Raw genomic sequence first — 18,219 nt, 5'->3', positions numbered from 1 at the left:
TCAGAATAATTCCCTGTATAAGAGACATTAGTTACCTTGATGAGCATGTCTTTGGCTCTTTTAAGTAAGGAGAAGAGAAAGGACAGTATGAAAGGATTTTTTTTTGGTTCTCTTTAAATGTGTTTGAAAGGGGAGAAGAAAGAAATGTTCTTTACAGTATAAGTTTGATAAACTGATTTTGATAAATCAATGACAGCTGTGGTTAATTAAAGTATGTAGAATTGTGGTTACATTAAGGTAAGAAGCATAATGTTCCTCAGATGTACTTTGTGTTAAGTGCTAATTAGCAAAACTAAGTAAACATGGTAAACGTGACCTCATTTACATGCACTTGTTAAATTTGTTAGTGTGAGCACAATAGCACAATTAGCATTTAGATCACAACACAATACATGCTCAGGGGAGATCATTGTTTTACAAACTAATCTCAAGATTTTTACAGGATATGGGATGATAACATCTCATAATCAAACATTCAGGATTGGAAGACATGATACAGGAAACTATGCAATTTTGCTTATATACTGTTCAAGACGTCAGTGTAAAAAGATCTAGTATTTTACTGAAAGAAATTTTTACATCCCTGTTTGGGCTTGACAACCGAATATATTGATAAATGGACACGACAGTATGAAATTAGCATCAGTGTCAAGTTGTCGTTGGCACCTTCGGCACATTTTAACATGATTCATTATATTCACTTCCTCCTCTATATCAAGAGATACATGCAATGTGTTAACTGTCTTACATTGTGTTTAATGTGTTTTTTAATCTTCCTTCTAATTAATGGAAATACACATAAAACATATTTCACAACAACACGATTTTGGTGTCTGTCTAGATGTCCAGACCTAGATTTTTTTTATGATCCCAAAATATTAGATTTTTTTTCACATTGAGACTCAAACTAACATACAACTAATAACATTTTACAGTTTGTTTGTTTTTTGTTTGTTTTTTATTGGCTAAAATGGAAAAATGAAATTGTCCACCGGGGCCTACATTGGTGTTTTACTTGTTTTGATGTCATGACTTTGAGAATCTTCCAATGCTTCATATTCCTTAAATCTGTAAAACCTAAGCTAAAAGGTTATGTTAAGTCAATAAACCAGAATAATTGATACAAGTATTGAAAGTGTCAAATACAAATATCTAAATATTTACAAAATAAAAACATATTGATCCAAAAAAAAATTTAGATGTAGAAGGGTTGTTAGACATAGACAAAATATTTCTTATTTAAGGTGTGTAGGCTACACTATTTAGTGTTTGAGATTTGCTCCTTTTCATGAGCAGGGCGCAAAGTTGTTGTTGTGATGGATTCATTTATTCCTCTGATGCCATTGCACATTTTCACGCAGTTTTGCACCATACAGATCTAGCGCAATGACCTTACTACGTTTGCACTGCATGTAAGATAACATAAGGTAATGACATGATGACAGAGAAGACAGAGGCATTAGATTTCTACTGCAAAAAGACAGATGCTCTGCACTGGCTTCCTGTTACATTTAGAATTGATTTTAAGGTCCTCTTTGTATACAAAGCCTTAAATGGGCTAGGACCAAGCTACATTGCTAACTCTTTGGTTGACTGTTTGCCTCTAAGAACACTGCAGTCATGTGCTGCTGGTTTACTGGAGGTTCCCAGCAACAGCTGGAAGAAGATCAGGGATGCAGCCTGTGTCAGTTAAGCCCCAAAACTATGAAACACACTACCTATAGATATCAGAGAAGCAGCTCAGTAAATAAAAGGAAGCTAAACACACATCTGTACACTTTTATTTTTTTGGGCGTTTTGCCTTTAATGGACAGGATAGTGTGTGAAATAGGGAAGAGAGAGGGAGCGTGGGGGGAAGACATGCAGCAAAGGGTTGCAAGCTGGAGTTGAACTCGTGACCGCTGCAGGGGGCGCCAGCACTATCCACTACACTACCGACGCCCCCACTTTAGCCTTTAACTAGCTCTGACTTTCCTAATTAAGGTCTGAAACACCTTTTTACGCTTCACACTGCTGCAACCTTGAAAATGTTGTATCTTACTTGATTTTAGGATTTATGATTTAACAATTCTACAATTTTATGATGTCATAATTTTATGCATTTTATGATTTACTTCATCTTGTGATTTATTTATGATTTTGCAATTGATGGTTTTACTTTGATGGATTTGATGGAGAACAACTGTGGTTAGGTCTTTGATCCACAGTGCCACTGCTGGGTGGTAGATTCTGGAGCAACTGTGGGCTGTACCCGGCACAGACAATGCCTGCAGTGAGGTAACTCTTGAGTAGACATCATGTAAGACTTCGATTAATAGGTTCTCAAATCATCACTTTTACATGAAAATTGTTGAATCAGTTAATCCTTCTTTTAAACTGTTTTTAAATGTCCTTTTACACTGAACTGCCTTGTCTGTTTTATGTTCATTATGTCTGTTTTTCATGTGAAGCATTCAGAGCTTATATTGCTCTTATTGTGCATTTAGGTTTTAGGTTTATTTAAACAGAATCATGCAAACAACATTCTCTGTTATAGGGTGCCATTTGTAAAGTGGGTCACGCTGAAAATAACATCAACATTTTGCCACATTTAGCTTCAAACAATGTTTAAAAAAGTGTTGTGAATTTTTTAACGTCACCTTTTACCACATTTACAGCAATATTTGTTAACTTAGAAATATATTAAATAGTTAAATCTAAATATTAAATGTGGCACCTAAATGTTAAATATTAAATCTAAATATTATATCTAAATCTAAATGTTAAATCTAAATATTAAATCTAAATCTAAATGTTAAACCTAAATGCTAAATATAAATCTAAATATTAAATATAAATATTAATATAAATGTTAAATATAAATGCTAAATATAAATATAAATGTTAAATGTTAAATCTAAATGTTCTGGGTGAAACTAAATATTTAGCTAATATGCAAATTCACACTGCCAGTCACCGGAAGTACCAAAATTACAGCTCGAGATGGTCAGACTGTGTTTATAGAATCAAATAACTAATTAAAACCGACTTATCGGGGGAAATGGACACTTGAACATACATTAGCGTGATAATAACTACCTAAAATAACAAGAAACGTGTTTGGAGAAATTTTATTTGATGTGTACTTTGAGTTGTTAGTGTCCCTTCGGAGGGAATCACCTTGTTGTTTACACATACTTCCGGGTAGAAAACCAGCGGAGTTTAGCTACATATATATATATATATATATATGCATATCTCACATTTTTCACGTCACTATATCACCGTTTAGACTAATCTGGTGTTTGTAAAGTCTATAAACACAATGATTGAACAAACATTACTATCATGTTCTGAAATTAATAACATGGTTATCGTAGATTAGCAGGGCTAACCGTTAGCTGTTAGCCCCGTTAGCGGTGTCTGTAATGACTCATTAACTCTAAACGGTCCGTGAAAAAAAAAAAAAAAATTTTCCAGCGGATGTCTTAGTTACAACATGATTGAGCTAACTGGAGTAGTTTCATGTCGTATCCGACAACGGGAGGCTTTTAACAGATGACGTCCTGATGTTAGCTTTGCTGCTGCTGCAGCCACTGATGCTTTCTAGACATCGTGATTTCCCAAAACTGAATAAATACCACACATCGCAACACAAAACTGCTTAGCTAGCTCAATCATGTTGTAACTAAGACATCCGCTGGAAAAAAATATTTTTTTTCACGGACCGTTTAAGAGTTAATGAGTCATTACAGACACTGCTAATGATGCTAAGAGCTAACGGTTGTTAGCTTAGCTTAGGTTGTTAGTCCCTCCGAAGGGACACTAACAACTCAAAGTACACGTCAAATAAAATTTCTCCAAACATGTTTCTTGTTATTTTAGGTAGTTATTATCACGCTAATGTATGTTCAAGTGTTCATTTCCCCAGATAAGTTGGTTTTAATTCGTTATTTGATTCTATAAACACAGTCTGACCATCTTGAGCTGTTATTTTGGTACTTCCGGTGACCGGCAGTGTGAATTTGCATATTAGCTAAATATTTAGTTTCACCCAGAACATTTAGATGTATATTTAATATTTAGATTTAACATTTATATTTATATTTATATTTAGCATTTAGATTTAACATTTAGATTTATATTTATATTTAGCATTTAGATTTAATATTTATATTTATATTTGATATTTAGATTTAACATGTAGATTTAGATTTAGCATTTAGATTTAGATTTAACATTTAGATTTAGATTTAGATTTAATATTTAGATTTAACATTTAACATTTAGGTGCCACATTTAATATTTAGATTTAACTATTTAATATATTTCTAAGTAAACAAATATTGCTGTAAATGTGGTAAAAGGTGACGTTAAAAAATTCACAACACTTTTTTAAACATTGTTTGAAGCTAAATGTGGCAAAATGTTGATGTTATTTTCAGTGTGAGCCACTTTACAAACGGCACCCCATACTCTGTAGGCCATCCACAGGATGTACATTTTAAAAGGGTTAATTATGTTGTTGTGTAATTCATGTGACAATGGCACATTGCCAATTAAATCTTTTTCTATTTAAATTACATTTAATTTATTTAACTATTCCTCAGGATAAAAGAATAAAACCAAGAAGTGTTTCATTTTCCCTGAGCTGACTGGAACCCAACAAAGCTACACACCAAACAGGCAGTATCTGAATAACAGCCCAAATGTGTAGGTGTCAGTGCGTGTAAGACTCATGTAACTTTATGCAATCTGATCCAGTCACTAAAAAGATGCAGGTGCAAGACAAATGTAATATGTGTTATGTCACTGAAACTTGGGCCTTAGTGTCAAAATGAGGTCTTGACTTTGATGGATCATCTATTTATTTTGTTCCGGAAAGAATTTCACCCGAAGGCTACATGATACCACAGCTGACAGGCTGAACATAGATGTGCCTTTTCAGATGGAGGGGACCAGGATAAGCTGTTTGCACTAGTTAAGCCCCGAGCACTGTGATGTGGCAAACCTACTATCAGTCGAATGTGAATTACTCATGATACATTGATTTCCTCTCCTCTCTTTGTTCATCAGTGGGGGATATTTGGGTTTTAGCTTGAATGAGCTGGTGTCACGGAGGTAGCAGCGGCTTTTGAAAGGTGTTTGCCATTTTCATGTTTCCTAAGCCCTCCCTAGGTGTCCCTTTAGTGCATCTGTCCTTCCAATCCACCCCGGCCTCACTGAGTAGCGTCCTCCCTTGACAGTAATCAAAGGTCTGTGTCGATGAATACAAATTCTCTCCTTAGAGATCCTGAGACAACATGCTTGTTTTATGTGTTTCAATCCTCTGCAGAGGGGAAATAAAGCTCAAATGTTCAAAGACAGACTGTGTTCACATCCATATCTAGTGAAGACTGGATTGGGGAGCAGTTGTGTTCCCAGGTAAGCAATAGAGCCAGACTGATAAATCAGCATTTCACAGACATACCAATGGTTTATGTCAGGAAATGAGAGGGAATTGCAGTACAGGAATGCAAAAGATACACTGCATTTGAAGTAATTTAGGAACAGTGTCTACCTCACATATCCTCTAAAGAGCATAGCCAAGTTTATGAACCCTATTATGTTCAGCTTAGAACACGAAACACGTCTTGGTCATATTCTTTAATAACCTGTTTTTTTCTCATCCCTGTAAAGAATTTCTCATAATGTTTAGACATTTTCTTCCATGTCAGAAGTCATCCAAAGTTTGTTGTCTGTACATTTACAATTACAGTGGAAACAGGAACTGCTAGCAGATAATGGAGCATGACTCTTGTTTGAACAATATAGAAAGGAGGGTGTGGCCTACAACTAACTCACTGTGTCCATGGCAACAATACACTTCCTTGAGCATGAAAATTGATTCCTGACCTTGGGAACAGTAGTGTGAGAAATAAAAAAATAAATAAAACATAAATCAAGATATACTCACCACCTTTTTCTCGAGTTTTCAACCACTTATAATGGTCTTTGTTAGAACGTTCTTGGCCCAGTTGTCATCACAATATCAAGAGGTCATATATAAGACAGGTAAGGAGGAGACCATCATTTGACAATATCTTCTTCAATTTATTATGTTTTCCCAGAGTTTTCAAGGATGATATCAGACCTTGTTATAGACCTATATACTACCACCTGTCATTATGTGACTTAAGTTCTACAGATGAGTGATGACAAATGAGCCAGTAACTCCATTCACTGGCGGCGACTGTGAGAGCCTGTCAACACCTGGTATCTAATTCCAAACTCAAAAATTACTGCCACTTTGTCTGTGATTTCTGACACGAACGTCGGTTAGCGTCAGTTTGTAATGACCCCAGGCCCCATCAGGTTGTAACACCGCTGGCAACTTTATAATATAAAGAGGAACGTCCCTATAGGGTGGGCAGGGAGGTGGATAGGTCCAACAACCCTGGACATTCATCCGGGAGCTGGCTGTTCGCTTCCTGTGTGAAGAGGAAACATACGCATTAATTGACATGCCATCTTGGAAAGTCAACAACAGACACAGGAGGTTACCTAGCATGTCATATTTAGCTGTACAAGTCCACTGACAACTGCGTTGGATATTAACATGTTCTGAGAGCAAGAGTGCAGATGTTACAACTCTGCATGGGGTCCTTTGACCTTCTAGCATAAGTGACGTACGCAGTAATGATATTTGAACTCAAGTGGACAGCTGAGACACATTCTCTCACTAGCCTGCTCGCTAGTCATGTTAGCGGTTGTGTCAGTGCAGCCGGAGATATCACTGTCAGCAGAAAGAGAGAAATGATGGACAGTCATGCAACGCTTCGTCTGACTCGTCGTTAAATGGGCAAGTTAAAGCATGTTAGTTCACGTAAACAACCATCACGTCTTGCATTGATGATGTGGACCTTATTTGGGACAAAGATATGTTGTCAAATGTGTCCCAGACCATTTCAGCAAGTGGTTTGAGTGATCGGATCACAATGTATCTCAGAGGTTGTTTACATCTGTACTTAGTGCTGTCCGTCCACTTGTGATCGTATCAACAGAGACACGTGTTAACACCAGGTATAAACAGGGTCTGAGATGCAGTTAAAAGTTCTGATAAAAGATTGTAAGTGGACCTTGAATTCATATTATGCTGTCAGTTAATACAGCTTATCTAAAAATCTTAATGAGATAATCTTCAAATATATTAATCAAGTAAGAAAGAAGACTCAAAATGTCCAATCAACATGATGAGGGACACTGACACATGGAAAACGTGGACACACAGACAAATAATAAAAATCTTTAGAAATTCATGGATGGCTGTGGCTCAGGTAGTAGAGCAGTTGTCTACAAATTGGAAGGTCAGTGGCTCCAAATCTGTACTTAACAATTTTCATCCTATCTCCAATATCCCATTCCTGCAGAAAACGGTCTACTCACAGCTTGTGTCTTATCAAGCTAACAACAACATCATGGAGACATTTCAGTCAGGTTTTGGGGCTCGACACAGCACAGAGTCTGCCCTGCTGAAAGTGTCAAATGACCTACTGCTGTCTTAAAGCTGCAGTAGGTAGAAGGCCTGAAAACGGTTGATTTTTGAGTCTCATCTGAGTTAGGTTTCGTTCGTCTCCGCCCTGAGCCCCTCGTACCAGACGAGCACGCGAGTATTTTATCCTACTTGGTTCTATTTCTCCCTCTCTGGGAGCCTTGGCTCTCCCTCACTGCGCAGCAGCCTGTTCCATCCCTCCTTCGCGGCCCCGCACATATACTCCCGAGGCTCGGCTCTCCCTCTCCACGCAGCAGCCCTCCCCATCCCTCCCTCGCTGACCCGCACATACTCCCGAGCCTCGGCTCTCCCTCTCCGTGGAGAGCCCTCGGCTTGGCTCCCACGGCCAACCCTTGCGCCCTCCAGCCGGGCCCGGCCCCACCTCACCCTTCCCCTCCCTCCGGGGCTCTGGGAAAACGAGTCCTGTCTTCCTTTTTTTGGGTTGTTTAGCCATGTAGGCAGTTGTATCCAATGCTGGAATAGCTATTTTACCTGGTGCACTGTTCGCCATTGCTGCCTGCTCTCCCCTTCTGCCGGCGGCATGGGAACGCGCAAATGCAGTAGAACAGCCAATAGGAACGCAGTGGTCTGAGCTGACCTTTGATTGGTTGATGCACATTGGCACGATACTGATTCTTTAGAGGCTGAACACAGAGCCATGGTGAGGTGCAGAAACCTATTGTTTGTCTCAGACCACTTGATTTACATTATGCTTAGAGGATATTATAACATTTTTACTCAATTATACCAAAACAATGTTGCCTACTGGAGCTTTAAGATGAAGGTAAATGTGCTATTTTAATACTATTAGACCTCAGTGCGGCCTTTGACACTGTTAATAATTGTATATTATCAAACCGTCTTCAAGAACTGGTTGGCATCCAGGGAACTGCTCTCAAGTGGTTTACCTCCTATTTATTGGACAGGTCTTTTTCTGTTAAGATTGGTGGCCTCTCCTCCTCATCTGCCCATATCACTTGTGGTGTACCTCAAGGTTCCATCTTAGGGCCCATTTTATTTGCATTGTACATGCTTCCACTAGGCTCCATTTTCCACCAGCACAATGTCTCTTTTCACTGTTATGCCGATGACACACAAGTTTATCTTCCGTTAAACCCAGGGGGTTCCAGCTCCATCACATCACTCCTGAACTGCCTCCAGGATGTGAAATCCTGGATGGCAACAAATTGTCTTCAGTTGAATGATATCAAAACAGAGGTTATTGTTTTTTAAGACAAATCTTAAAGTGTACATGTTTTCAATGGCCTTTGGTTGTTTGTAGTGATTTTAATATTAAATATTTTATAATCTTTTCACTTTTGTAATTGTTTTCACAGATTTTTATTCTGCTTAATATTTGTGTGCATTTTATATTGCTATATATTTGTGTGTCTTTAATTCTGTACAGCACTTTGGTCAACTGCAGTTGTTTTAAATGTGCTATATAAATAAACTTGATTTGATTTGATTTGATCCCTAGCTCTTGCAGTCTATGTGTCGAAATGTTTTTTGGCAAGATACTGACCCCCAAATTGAGCAGCTGGCACCTTGTGTTGCAGCCTCAGCTACCAGTGAATGAATGTGTGTGTTAATGGGTGAGGGGTGCTGCCTTGAATGGTTGCTAAGACTAGAAAAGCACTAAATGAAGGTCCATTTACCATTTACAAAATCTAGGGCATCCTGGTGGCCCATAAGACACTGACCATGTAATAGTATTGTCTGCGCTTTGAGACAGGGCAGGAACCTTTGTTACATATCATCCTGTCTTTTCCTCATCCCTCATGCTGCCTTTCTCTGGTGTGTCTCACCTTATAAAGGCAAACATATTCCACCTTTTTGTTTATTTTATAAGAAAGGTGTCCTTATACATAAATGCAGTTCCACTAATTTTTGAATAGCTTATCTAATACTGCAAATAACAATATATTATATGGTATCCCTTGCTAAGAAGTAGTGACATCTTAAAGCCTGTAAATAAAGGGAGTGAACACCAAGCAAAAAGAACCAAGTGTTCAAAGGGTTTTAAACTGTAAAAGAATCAATACCAGTATTGGCCTCAAAAATCCAGTATCGGTCAGACTCTCTGAAGCAAAGCCAGCTCCTCAGGCGTGTTTTTATGTGGCCCAGTGGTTAACTTAGTGCGTGGGGCTGGATCTTATATCTACTCTGGCTACAGGCAGTCTGCCTTGGGAGTACAAACCAAAAACAAGGACACAGGGATTGGGGGAGAGAAGTCCCTGCAAAGGTTTCCCCAAACGATACCAGGCAGTTCAAAGCAAAACGAGTGGCAGTGCAAATATCCCATATCCCATATCCCAGCCCGAGCCTTTAGCTTGAGGCAACAGCAGTGCTGAGATCTGGGGAACTGCAGAGCTTTATCGATTTGGACGTTCCTTAAAGGTTACACCGTCTCACATCTGCCTTCCCTGCAGACAAACAGAAAGAGAGACAGAGAGACTTCCAGGAGGGCCCGCCATAAAGCATTGCAGGCAGGAGTATTTTGGAGGCATCTTTTAATTTCATGCACGACAGGTCTCACATTCTCACATTTGTTTCCCTCCCTTTCCCGTTCATACACTTCTTTTTTTCCCCCTTCCTCTAATACCCCCCCCCCCCTTCACACACACTCCACCTTATCCCCCTTCTTCCCCTCCCCGGGGTTCACATTCAAATGACGCTGTATCCTGAGCCATCCGGATGGGACCGAGGCACGGAAACAATGCTCATTTTGAACCTTTCCTTTTTAAGTATGAGCGAGGCACTTCGGCCTTATGTAAGCAATTTATTCTGCAGTGCTGATACAGCTGAGTGATGCGATGCAGCTCGTACACAAAAATTACAAGGCTTTTGAAACTTGGGCCTCCTGATTTATATGTATTAAATGTCATCGGCCACCTATAAATGGTGCATCCCGTCCTAATTATGTGCACGGTAATAACCTCCTCTTAGTTATGGTCTCTCCTGAGTTGTATTCTCAGAAGCCTACGGGGGGGAAAAAAGCTGACAGATATGTGTGAGGGTATGCGGCATGCTGCAGAGCTGGGGACAGCGGGGGAGGAGGGAGACGTGTGTCAAATGTGATTATGGGGAAAAAAAAAACAAGGTAATTAAGCGTAGCGATTTTGGCTTGAAATTCAAGTCAAACCTTTTGACCTGGAGAGCTGCCAAATCAGCCTTGATTCACTCACCAGTCAGTCGAGCGGGCGAGCTCGGGAGGTTGCCAGGGGGCTACAGCAAGGGATAAGGAGTTTGACTATGAGAGCCACGCTTGACCTTTGACCCTGGTGAGACAAAGGAGGAGAGGCCACTTAACAGCATTGAGTTGCGTCCAAGGTTCTCCCAAATGGAGAAGAGGAAAGTGGAGGTGACGTGTCACAGAGAAAGCTTGGTTTCCTGTCGCTCTTGTGAGGTAGAAAGCTCTGTCACTGGATCCTCCCACAGCTCGTTAAGAGACTTTATTAGTCCAATACGGCTGCACTGATTGCTCCGCACAGGGTAGAGTTTCAGTGTCACTGTGCTTATCGAAGCTGGTGTAAGGCCCCCCAATAGGTAAACTTTTCTCCCTTTAGGTGCCCTCTTGGTTTGCCTGTCAAGCTCGAGCTAAAAGGACCCCCCTCTTCTGCCTGCCTATCATATTTCGCTCAAGGACCCCCTTCAACTGTGCCTGTCATATTTGATTTTGAATGTCACTCCAGCGCCCTGGGTTAAATGCTTCAACAGATCCAGGATCCCAACAATCTGCTTGTCACATGAAGCCACATCCAGCGTGTGGTTCCTCTTTATCTCCTCCCCTGTCTGCTATGAAAACAGATAGCAGGGGTTGTGCATGTATAAACCGCACAGTCGCGGTGCTCTAATCCCACTGCTCATCTCGCTCGGGCGTTCCGTCTGCTGTACACCCTGCAGGTCAATCTCAGGCCGCTTCCCACCAGCCTCCCTTTCACTCTGCTCCGCTGTTTGATGCTGCTGCTGCTTTGTAATAAAGCTGCTAAACCGCAGTGTGAGCCCTCGTAGCCGCAGCGTTGGCTTCGGGGGTAATTGCACTGGAGTTTCAGAACGCTCCAATTCCCTTAATTATTAACGAGTGTTATTGTAAATTATGGATTATTAGCTCCCCTCCACGACACTGAGCAGCCGGGGCGCCGCCTTGTGATGCCGGCAAATGGCAGGAACAGGTGAGGGAGAGGAAAATCCGACAAGGTAAGAAGCTGAGAGAGGGAACTAAAAACTGCAAGACGATGGAAGGGAAGTATGGAGAAGAAAGGGTAAAAGGGAAGAGGTTTGTGGAGAGGAGCTGGGTGCAGGAAGGTGAGGCAAGCTGCCAATACCGCCCCAACTCCATTTAATCACTCAGCTGTTCAGTCTGCACTGCCTATCCCAACAACTGAGAGCGCTGCAAAATTACTTACAAATCACTTGTGTGATTTTTCATTTAGATGCAGTTTAGATGAGACAGACTTATCAGAATGGGGATGGCATGCATGCTTGTGTGTGTGTGTGTTTTTATACTGCCAACACCCCCCTTCATCTTTTGATGTGGAGATTTGGGGGACTGAATGTGGGACTAATTGAGTGGGTCAATTGCAACGCGAGATGGCACGCAGCACGCAAAGCCCTCATCATTAAATCATTACAAAACATTGAATATGGATTTGTGTCATTTAATTCACAAGAGGAGGGAGGCTTGCAGAGACGCTAATTGAATACAGTTCACGCTGATTGCAAATAGTCCATAAAGAGAAATGACTGCTTTGTTGGTGTGTGTTGGCATGGATGTTAATTGAGTTATCTGAGTTTTGAATCTTTGTCTGATCATCCAGTGTTTCGTTGGATGTTTAGTTGGGGTTTTCTTCGACTTAATTCCAATAAAATCAAACATATTTTTATTGGCCATGATCATCTGTATGAACACAACCACTCCTCACTCAGTCCTCCGTCCAGGCATTTACAGCATTCTTTCAAAAACCACATCCAACCTTTGATCCAGCCATTTTAAGGCAAGGCCGTCTCATCAATAGCACCTAAATCATTCAAGGTGGAGTTTTTAGAGACACATGCTTTAATTTCCTTATGCTTATGGTATTAACTTCAAAATTGTGCAGGATATGGCAGTTAGGCTCCTGACACACACCATGAAGGGGAAGCATATTACTCTCTTTGTAGTGTCTTTGCTGGCTGCCAGTTTGTTTTAGAATTTTGAGATCCCACTCATTGCTTTTAAGGTGCCTTATGACTTATCTTATGATAAGTCTTATCTCTGAGTCAGAGTCCTGCACCTGGTCGGGTACCGGTGGATAAATATTGTATAAATTTGCAGGTATGGGTAAAAATAAACTACACAAAGGCAGACATCTGTATAAGTTTAACCTTTGACCCTGTTGTCACATTTGTCACTGACATGGAGGACTCGGCGATGTAACTTTGCAGCCTGAGGATGAGGGGGCAGCCTACATCAAGTTCGAGACACCCAAGGAATATCCATTTGAGGTTTTTTTGTGGTGGAAGAAACATGCTAAAATGTTTCCTAACCTGGTAGTGACTTAATGTTTTTGCCATCATGGCATGGAGCGCAAGCTGCACAGTCTGAGGTCCTGCTGGCTGATACAGTGTCAAAGTTTAAGGTTAAAAGGGACTCAGCCCCATATGAGACCTCAGCACTCTGCATGTTAATCTGTAATTTGGTCACATGGCGTTCCCAATGCAGTCCCCTGTGGGGAAAAAAAACTGTCCTGTCGTGTTCTTCACTGGATTGTTAAAGGATAAGACTTGCATTATTCTCAGCCCAGTCACCTGCAGATGTTGGCATTGTAGGTTTCTGCATGTTTTATACATTTCATATCAGCATTTCTAAAGTGATGTAGTATATGACCTGATAAGGGGATGGTGGATGGCAAGACACCTACGTGAGATGCCTGCCAAGCTGCAGACCACTATTCACCACCACAGAATGTAAAAATAGTGGACGTAGCTACCGTGATATTTTTGGACTGCCGTTTTGAAGCCTCAAGTTTGGCACCCCATCGCCATCTTGTGTTTTTGGAGCCAGAAGTGACCATTTTTGGACACGAGGTTGGAGCTGTGGAAGAGCGAGGGGTGGGTCTGACTGAGACGCTGAGGACATACTCAGTACACAGCCTGTCACTCAAGCGGCCCTGCTCTTAAATTTGCAAACTTAGGGCCTTAATAAAATGTCAAGAGCTATATGAAAATTCACCCCTTGTAGAGTTGTCATAAATGCTGAAATTAGCTATAGAGAGCAAAACTATTTTTGTACCAGGCTGTAAACATGTTTATTTCTGCTGTAGAGTTGGACATGGGGGTCCATGGGGATTACTCGTTTTTTTGCCACTTTCAAGTGGCCATTCCATGAACTGCAGTTTCTGACACTTCTGTATTGGCATTTATTTTTGGATGCCGCTTGTTCAAGAGCATCAAAACACAACACTGGCTTTGATTAAGCAAATCATTGTTGTTTTTCCAGCAACTTTTTAGGCACCAAATGTGGATGTTGTTGATAAAAATGTCAGAGCTGATGATTTAATAGCTGAGGAAGACCTCAGGGGACATCGAACAATTACACAGAGTATTTAATGAAGACTCGATCAAGTAGAATCACAGTTCAACATACAGAATGTAATGCTGTGTATGTCGTCCAGAGATTGTGCCCTTGCCCAGTTCTTGCACTTCACCCACTCCGCATTCCCAAATAAGGTTATTCTGTACCGATCTATGGTTTTACGAAATGTTATTGCCTTTAAACAACAAACATGCTCACCTGGCTCACTCGAAATCACCTTGACTGTCTCTTATAAAATGCACATATCTAAAGGAGACTCTTGTCTGTTGAGCCTGAGGCACAGGGCAATCTCCCTTCCTCTTAACCTTGACAGCTATGGCAATGGAGCCAGCTAGGGGCCCTTATCTGGGCAGCTGTACTCCTTCCGCCTAACTGGGAGACCAAAGATGGTGTTTGTCCTTAACAAAGGTCAAGTAGCCTGACCTCAAAGTCTCTTTTAGGACTTCCACTGACCTGACTGTTACCTTAAGCATAATTGTCATCCATTTCCTTTATTGTCCAAGGGCAAAGGCTATAACACAGGTGTTATGTAGCAACTTCCTGCTGTGTCTCTACCAGGGATTGTGGCATGAAAAGTATTTGTTTAATGCCAAGAAATTGCTGTTTTTCCAGTGGGAATTGTGCCCCCAAATCAGGCATTTTAAGCCAAAATATAGTCTTTCCCTAACCATAATGGTTTTATGCCTAAATCTAACCACGTGTGAACCACAATGTTGTTGAAGTAGTGGTTTGCAGAAATGTATAATGCCAACATTTTTTCAGGCGATTGGGTTGAGTATTCTATATTGTTCTTGTAGATGCAACCCACTACTGGATAAAATGTAAAAAGAAAAAAAAAAAAACCTTATGAATCATAACCCCAGTATAGACAGAGCCAAAGTGATCTTTCGTTGTCAAGGCTCTCTTGCGCTGGAATGCCATGCTGGATTAATTTGCTACTTAGGTGTTAACTTTCAAGTCTCCTGTTCAGACGTGCTTATGTTGTGTTTTACCTTCTGTCTGTATAAAAATGTATTTATCTTGTATTTTATTTATTGCTACCTTTTGAATTACCATCTTTATCTGCTCTGTGAATCACTTTGTACTCGAAAAACATAATTCTACATGTATCTGTATTAGAAGCATACTATATACATATTTATATATATATATATATATATATATACTCACATATATTTTTTTTCTTTCATCCTTTCTTTTGTTTTCTGCTGCCTGATAAAGATTTTTATGTTCATATAGTTTGTCTTCATGTTTTATTGTTTTTATGTTTGCCTTCTGTAATGAGCTTTGTAATGGCTGGTTTTTGTAAGTGCTATAAAAAGGAAGTTTATTATCATTGTTATTATTTAGTTCTTGCGGTGTCTATGGAGCTGCAGGCTGTGACGCGTCTTGCAATGTTCCGCTGTGGGCTTCCATGTAGCAGGCTGGTGGGCTTCAGGCAGCAGCACAGCATAGATTCTATACTGGATTAATATCTCTGCAGCCTTTGTCATCTAATAAGCCGTATAAATTCAGACTGGTGGTGGGAAGACAGAACCTGAAATGGAAATATGGGGAAAAAGTAAAAAATATGGGAAGAGTTGAGGGAGCTGAAGGGAAGATAGGAATCAGTTTGAAACACAGGTACAGACTAATAATTTTCCAGATGAGATTAGGAATTTTAAATAATATTAGTCACGCAGGAACCCCAAGACGTGGCGCTCATTTTCCACATCCCCGTCTTTCTCTGAGCCTTTGTCTCCCAGCCTCATTAGTAGCTCGGTTTTATATCTTATTACATCAGCTGCTTATTGGTGAGAATCAAAGGCAAATCTGTACCACTGCTTTCTCTTTCATGTTTGTCCCTTTCGTCCCACTTCTCCCTCTTCTCCCTCCCCTCTGTCTCTCCAAAGGATGGTAAGAATTTTAATGACAGCTGAGAGGATTTCAGAGATTTAATAGGAAATTGTGACTGTCACTCAAAGGATCTGGGATTATTCGGCAGAGAAAAAAAAGGGGGGGGGGGGCGGCGGGTAGAGGAGTGAGATTGAGAGACAGGAGGAGGAAGAAAGAAAAATCCAGGTTTTGTTCAAACAAAGAGATGAACTGGTTTTGCATTTAATAGCCATGCAGGCTTGACTCCATGAGGCAGCTGTTCACATACACACTCTTGTGCACAAATGCAACACACCCTGAAGGTCCACAGCCAGTAGATTACAGTATTTCCGACGGGGCAAAGCTGTTCTCTTGCACATTCCCTGGCTTCCTTCGGGAGCTGTGTGTATATTATATGTATAATGTACATTATTTTAAGCCTCCCAGTGGACAGCTACACTTCCTCTAAATGTTACTGTTAGTAGATGAGGACTGGATCGAGCCTGACAGCCGGTACGTCCTGTTCATTAGGCTGAAACAGTCAGCCTCCTGTGGAGAGTTATGTTTACCGTCAAATGCAACAAGCACACATACTGTGATTATTACCATGGAGACCTATGCTATGGACCGATTAGCACAACAGCACACAGTGGATATTGCTATTGAAGGTGATACTAAACAACAAACATGGGTGGAATACTCCCTAAAATGTAATATGTCGCAGGGAGTGAGGGTAGAAGAGAAGGATGTTGGTGTACGGGGAGATAATAAGGTGAGACTCAGTGTCTGTGCACATCTCAGCTGCTGGACGGTTGCAGGGTCATTCAGCCTGAATACTGAGCTGTGTGTTTGCATGAGTGAAGCATGAGCTGGCCTCACACACAGAGTGCTACTCCCACCTACTGGACAAATGCAGAACAGAAACACCCACACATTTTTGTGTTTTGTGTGTTTGTGAGAATGTTTGTGTCAAGTTTAGAGTGAAAGAGAGCCAGAACAATGATTAAAAAAAATATCTGGTATACCTTTTCTGGCTTTTATATCATTTGACCAACTACCAATCTCATGTATTCTTTTTTCAATACCATATGAGTGTGATGCAGTAAGGATTTCACTTATTACTCTCACTGGCAGGAGGTAGCGGTGGGAAAAGCCAGTCTGTTTTTAGCAGCACTGTATGAACCGATGCTTTGTGTGACATCAAATCCACATACAGTTTACACAAAACATCCACAAAGAATAGCACATAAAGCTATCCATAGTCATGATGCATAAAATCACCCTGCAGCCTTAGGATGCTTGATAATATTGGCACGTCATTGGTATCAGCCAATATTGCCTTTCAAAGAACTATCGATATTGGCCAACATGCTGATTTCTGCTGACATGACAAACCGTACATGTACAAAACATCAGGTAAATGATACAGCACAGGTAACAAAACAACATATCTTATACAAGTATGTACAGTATGAGGAATATAAAAGACAAGGATTAAAACGGACAAAGAGACAATAAAATAAATATGTGACCCTTTCAAAGTTGGCCTGTACTGCGTTAATTACTGCCAGAGCAAGGAGACAACTCAAACATGCTTTTAAATGGGGATGAAAGGACCGTTATCCAAAGTTAACATGTCTTAAGTCCTTATGATTCGGTTACTAACATTTTGGTACAACAGGGCTTACAATATAGTATGAAATGCTGATACCTGATACAATCAAAAAAAAAGTAACCAGACCCAAATGTAGGGTGACCATATTTTGGTTTCCAAAAAAGAGGACACTCGGCCGGCCACGACATAGCCTACTTAATTGATACTCGCAGCTTACTCAAAGATGCCTTATAATTTTAATATATTTATATTTATTTGTATATATTTATATGTATGGATAGAAAATTCAGTTATATTACAAAATAATATCTCTCAAAGACAGAAATTCAGATAGGCCCCAATAGGGGACACATACACACACTAGAGTGTGGCGATCCGAGCCCGACAGTACCCGACGGGTCGGGCCGGGTTTGGTCAAAAATGTAGCTATAAATTGTATTCGGGCTCGGGTCGGATTCGGTCAGCTTTCAGTGAAAATGTAGTGTAAAAATAAATAAAATCCTATTGTCTGTCCTGTTTATTGCTTGGGCACTGTTATTTATGTGACAACACCTGAACGTAACACACACAGACACACATTGGCTGTTTGTTTCTACCTCTCTCCTCGCTGGAAGTCTCGGACCTCCAGCCGCCCGCCTCCGCCTTGATTAAACGCTGAAAATA

This window comes from Epinephelus lanceolatus, chromosome 7 (genome assembly GCF_041903045.1).
Source record: "Epinephelus lanceolatus isolate andai-2023 chromosome 7, ASM4190304v1, whole genome shotgun sequence".
NCBI lineage: Eukaryota > Metazoa > Chordata > Actinopteri > Perciformes > Serranidae > Epinephelus > Epinephelus lanceolatus.
The sequence above is the reverse complement of the archived record's forward strand: the minus strand, read 5'-3'. Positions refer to the sequence as shown.